The sequence below is a fragment of the Apis dorsata genome, unplaced genomic scaffold (assembly GCF_000469605.1).
Source record: "Apis dorsata unplaced genomic scaffold, Apis dorsata 1.3 scaffold_87, whole genome shotgun sequence".
Taxonomy (NCBI): domain Eukaryota; kingdom Metazoa; phylum Arthropoda; class Insecta; order Hymenoptera; family Apidae; genus Apis; species Apis dorsata.
Genome location: NW_006263385.1, coordinates 90,543 through 96,705, shown reverse-complemented (window position 1 = coordinate 96,705; position 6,163 = coordinate 90,543). Strand labels below are relative to the sequence as shown.

The 6,163-nt window shown below is 30.3% G+C and overlaps 1 long non-coding RNA gene and 1 pseudogene across 1 annotated transcript in view; both read right to left on the bottom strand.

Annotated features, from left to right (window-relative positions):
- The window catches only part of LOC116185038, a 5,298-nt gene extending 3,716 nt beyond the window's left edge, over positions 1 to 1,582 (bottom strand). The window contains exons 1-3 of the long non-coding RNA XR_004149752.1: positions 1,214 to 1,582; positions 982 to 1,133; positions 246 to 646 (exon numbers count right to left, since the gene is read on the bottom strand). This is a non-coding gene — a long non-coding RNA (uncharacterized LOC116185038). The remainder of the gene's footprint in view (positions 1 to 245; positions 647 to 981; positions 1,134 to 1,213) is intronic.
- Positions 1,583 to 2,245: 663 nt separating this feature from the next.
- The window catches only part of LOC116185037, a 5,739-nt pseudogene continuing 1,821 nt past the window's right edge, over positions 2,246 to 6,163 (bottom strand).

Genomic DNA, 6,163 nt, shown 5'->3' with positions numbered 1-6,163 from the left:
ACGGTAGCCATTTTGAAGATAGAGGGACCCAGTTCGTGGCTTCTCTCCTATATATATATGCATATATATACGTATGTACGTGCGTGTATATATGTATGTATATACGTACGTATATATGTGTGTACATGTATATAACTAGTGGGCGAGGAATGTAGCAGTGGAACACGGGCCGAAAAGAGGAGACGAACAGTGAACGCGAAACGAGGCTAACGCAGGGTGGCTTCTGGCTCATTGGGCAGACGTACAAATTCGTCGCGACGTATCCGTGGATTACGTGAGGGCCTGGCACACTTGGTCCCCGAACTTCGGTACCACTTCTCTGTCCACGAGAATGCCACGCACAGAGGGACACGTCCCCGCTCTTATCTTCGACATCGGCCTGAAGCTTCCTTCTTAACGGCTGACCGGACACGAGCTACGCGCGCGTACGCGATGCGCCTTGTCCAACCGTTCTTTATTCTTTCTTTCTTTTCTCTCTTGTTTCTTTATTTGTTTCCTTGGTGTGTACAGCTTTGTGCTCGTGGATAATGTTCTCCACCCGCATTACGATATATGGTTAAGATTTATAGAATTAGATTGTCATTTTGCGACTATTGCGGGAATTTGATAGAATTTTTAAGAAGTTTTTTCTTTTGGTTGTTGTTTCCTGTGTAGATGAAATTTTAAGAGTTAATTCATTGGCGAATTCATTCTTTTATGATTGTTTTAAAATTTAATTGCTTTTTTTTTTTTTTTAGATAGTCAAATCAACATAAATATTTTGGGCTGAATTTTTTTTTTTTACTTCTGGTTTCAGATATTTGATTTTGAATCAAATCTATTATCTATTAAATTGTTTAATATAATTAGAATGCAATATAATTAATGGATATAGAATTGAAGTACATTAAAATATATTTTCATATCAATACTTCTATATTTGAAGAATAATTATATTGAATTGATCATATAAGTATTAGATTTATGCGTAAATTTAAGTACCCATGTTTAATTTATTCGATAATTCCCTCGATAATTAACGTGAGTGAAATCGATTTTGGTCATAAATGCATGTTAAATTGTCCCAATTAAAATTGTTCAAAATTGACTTGTTGTTATTACATCATCCATATCATCCTTGATCTTAATCTATACTGGAATCGAACGTTCAAACTCTGTATATCAGGTATCAGCAATTAATAGAAAATTTTGATGTGAAATATGCTTTACTTACGTTCATTTGGGAAATTCATCGAACTATACGGGAATGAGATTCATATGGCGCGTGTACAGGCGAATTAATTAAACGCGTATACACATTGCAGCCTGCAACTTGATGCCCCGGCCGCATATACGTATAATGTTGCGATATGTAACCAACCAATAGAGTGCAACATTGTACACCATGCCTATCCCGAGCTATAATCGGTGATCGATCGTACTATATTGGATACCTGTACACCTTGGAACGGTAATCAGGAAGAAAAACTGAAAAATTTCGGTTTTTTTTTTTTTAATGATCAATAACACATTGATTCTAATTTTAATCATATTATAATTTTAATCATATCATATCGTTTATTTAGAATAAAATAATTTTGCAAATAAAAAAGCGTTTTCCCCTCCATTGTTTTAAATCTTTTGATAATAGAAAGATTTAGATATTCATAGAACAAGGATAATTTGAAAATTGAAAAAATAAATATAAAAAAATTGATGATATTTAAAAAAAAACGATGAATCTTGCAATTGTTGTAATTGTTGCAAAATTAAGTGTAACGTTAAATAAATAAATAAAAAAAAAATCAATTACACAAGTAATTTATAGATATTAAGATAGAATAACACAGGGGGGTCGATTGATCTCGAGATAACGAAATGATGAATGCAAAAGTTACTTTGTGCCAGGATCGGCTTCTGAAAAAACCGGGTCGTCGATATGTAATTTGACGGAAGGATAATGCGATGTTAATAGAATGGAATATTGGCCATCTCTATAAATCATGGTTAATTTGGCACAGCTATTCGTTCTTAGCAAGCTTCCATTTCTTAACTCCAATCTTCTTTCCTTCTTTATCATCATTGACTTTCTTTATTTTTTTTATCCATTGATCCTTCCACTCCTGATCGTGTATGGCTCCTGCCGGTTGAAGAAAGATCATAAAACGAAACCCTCTTGGATGACCCTGGGACCTTTGCTTCTCGCTCTAAATTGTACTTCTATTCTTCTTCTCCTCTTGCAACTTGCGAGAGAATCATCTTTTTACCACATGCTCGGCTATTACTTTTTTCCCGTAGATCATTTAGGGGCAGTATCTGATGACGAAAATGGCATTTAGATTGATTTTGAAATTTATTTATGGAACATGTCATTTTTTATATATCTATAATTATCTTAAAAAAATAGTCTTTCACTTTCTATTTTTTTGATTTTTTAATAATGTTGGACATTGATAATGTTTGGAAATTCAAATTCAAATTCAATAATTTTAGTTTAGTTTAATTTTTGTTATTAAAATATTTATATTTATTAATGTAATGCAATTAAGGTTCAGTTATTTATAATCTGATATTTGCAATTTATTTTATTTTTATTTTATAATGTATAGAATAAATGTGCATTCATTTAGTTGCAATATCTTTCTATCTAATTAAATGTGCAGACGTTAGTTCTTCGTCAAAGCTATTAGTTCCGCTGCTGGGTCAGAATTGCTTTCTCATCGAACACGACAGGTGGACAGGCTCCATTGGCTCATAATCGATCGTTAGCAAAATAACAGTAACTATGATCAATTTAAACGATGAATTTGATCTTTTAAATTTCCATTATTCAAATTGAATAATATTCTTCCAATTAATATTCCGTTTAAGCTTAATGAACATTTTCTATTTCTATTTTTTTGTAAACATGAAGAAATTAAATTAAAAAAAAATGGAAATATAAAATCATAGCATAAATATTATCAAATTATAATGAAACAATACTTTCTATATTCTTATATTCAATAATTATTTTATTTTGTTTTAATTTATTATAATTATTTTTTATTAAGTTCCATTTTTAATAAAAATTTCACAAATTTTTCATTGTATAAGAATTAAATTAAAAATATATAAAAAGTAAACATTTTTTTAAATATTTCTTTTCACTTGATTATTGAATTAGAAAAAAAATCAAAACAAATTAAATTCATTCGAATGAATTTCAAATGATTTAATTTGATAAACATTCTACGCATTCTTCACTATTAAAGAATTATATCAAAAATATACATACCAAGGAGAACGTTTTTTTAAGTATCAATTCCTGTTTGATTACTAAACATTTGAAGAAAATAGGTCACTATGAATCGAATTCTTTTGAAATTATCGACACAGCCGACTAATTCTCGTTAATGTTATCACTCTAAAATTACCCCTTTCGCTCTTGAATAGGTTGGTCATTGGGTGATTCGTTTAATTCCATTTTCGTTCGGTTGTAAACAATGATGTCACGACGGTCTGCCACCAGCTCCATGCCGGATGTTATTCTTCAATTAATGTGTGCCTTATCGCCCGTAAGATTCTTACCTCCATCACTCCCTGGAAAAAATCTTATTCAGCAAGCACGATCACGAAACGCAACACTCCTCCCCTTCTATCCCTTTACATCATAATTATATCTTCCTAAGAAAATCGAAGTTTCTTGAAAGAGTTTGAACAATTAATTGTACTTTTAATCTATTAATAAGAAAAAAAAAAAAGATAAAAATAAATTACTTACTAAGACAATCTTTGGATTTGTGAAATATGAAAATAAAATATAAGATATCTATATATTTTACTTATAAATTAATATTTCTATATGTTTCTAATATAGAATTGAAAATTTTTACTGCCAAAAAATTCAACTTTGTATGAGAAGAATTCAACAGGAGATAACACGCGAATTTTTTTCAAAAATTTTAAATCCAGAAATCTAGAAACAAAATTTCATGTTAAAAAAATATAACTTAATAAAAAAAAATGCAAAATTTTTTAAAAAAATTTAGAAATATCATCATGAATCTTTTCCTTCTTGTTTCAATTAACAGATCGATGCGTTTCAATTGATTTTTTTACTTGAATAATCTTTCGCTTTAGTAACACCGGAATATTTCTGTAAATGCGTTCATGTTTACTCAAATGAATCCATTGTTGTTGCATCGCTCCTCCAACAGGAAGAAAACATTCAATCCGTTTATTCGTGCAATTTGCCATGTAAATTTGACTAAATAATGTAGCATGATTACATGGAGTTTCGAATAAAATCGGTTGATCGTTCGGCGACCAGGCCATCTAGACATTCCGCTGATCGATCCTCGATCGGTATATGATATAGATATAGATCTTTTAGAGATCGTGCCAGATGGCCTATGGCGTATCGAGGCCATTATGGGGCTGCTCGAGAATCTGTAATGAAATTAGAAATTAAAAGGAAGACCCGTCTTTCTCGATCCTGTTCGGGATCGGCTTGAACTTTTCCAAGAATGATCGATCGATCGTCGTTACATTCGTCGGCAATGAATCTTTTTTTTTTTTTTTTTATCGACTATTTAACGGGCGTTTAAAGTTTTCCATGTTTATCTGTGGATAAATTATAGCCCTCCATGTCGAATACAATGTATCGAAACATCTGTTATTGCGATAAATCCGCTACGTGATCTGAATGATATTTATCTCGATGCTTTTTTTTTTTCATCATATAAAATATTTACGTCCAAGCAGGAAGAATCGACGAACGATAAAATGTTTTTGCGATGTCGGTTCGGTTTTAATGAAAAACATTCGCGTGGTCGGATAAAAGTGGTGTTTACAAAAAGCAAGGATATATAACGTGGTTGTGTACACCATTGAAATGAAAGTTAAGCGTCGAAATTTAAAGCGGAACCACTGATTCTTGGTGAATGAGGGAAAAGAGAGGGAGAGAGACAGGACAGGTTTTTCTCTTAACTGACGGTGAACGACGTTGCACGATCTGACGCAGCCAGACGGAACGAATTATTCTAATTCGTTCTGTATTCGGGCTGGCGCGTCTCTAGGAAACGGCCATTAGGCTTTTAGACGTGCCTAACCAGACCTAGACAATGGCTCAATTAGCGAAGGAGACCGACAACGAGCGCAATCATTCAAATGCGTCTTCGCCCTCCATTTTTTTTTTTTTTACTTACTTCCACTACTTCCGTTTATGAACATAGGAAAAATGATTGTTTGTTAATATTCAATTATTATGCGATTAGATGTGTATAACTATAACTACTTATAAAGATTGAAAAAAAATAAATTACATGTAAAAAAAAAATATTTGCATTATATTTATACATGATTATTAATAGAAAATTTCTTTATATAGTAAGATTTTTTTTATCTCTTTGAAAAACAAATGTTATTTCGCGCGACGATAAATATTCATTGAAAATATGCATATCGATTCGTAATTTTCACATGTGACATAAATTAATTATATCATTCGAATATTTTTATTACAATTAATGTAATGATTTCGAATTTGTTGCTATGTTATTAGAACAATTAGAAATTCATGATGGAACATAGTTTATATAATCGGGATAATTGGGTTTACAATTATGATTTTATATCTTGTAACAAGCATAAAAACACTGTTCTTAATATAAGGTCGATACGATGCGTAACGAACGAATCTGAAACCGTGAAATGACGCATTCGTATTAATTCTCTGCTTTAATTGTATCTGTTTAATAATGCAAAAGTTCTTTCTTTCTCTCTCTAAATTGCAGTATTAAATAGTTAATTACGATTATTATCAAGCGTCTATATCAACATGTTGTTAATACTTCAAAGTCGAGAGATCACGAGAAAAATCGTAAAAAATCCTATTCTATTTTTATCAATAGGTTATCAATTACATTTTATTCAAATAAATAAAATTCTTTATTTTATATCATCTACTTTATCAGTATTTAATATCATTATATTATCATTCTTTTACAATTTTTAATTTCTGTATTAAAATTTTTCAAAAATTTTTTCCTTCTTATCTAATCAAAGAAAATCAAAAGTTGTTATAAAATTCTCTATAAAAATAATAATAAATAATAATAAAAATAATAATAAAAATTTCTGATTTTATTTCAACTAATTAAAAAACTATAAATATTTTTGATTTCCTATTATCTAAATATTC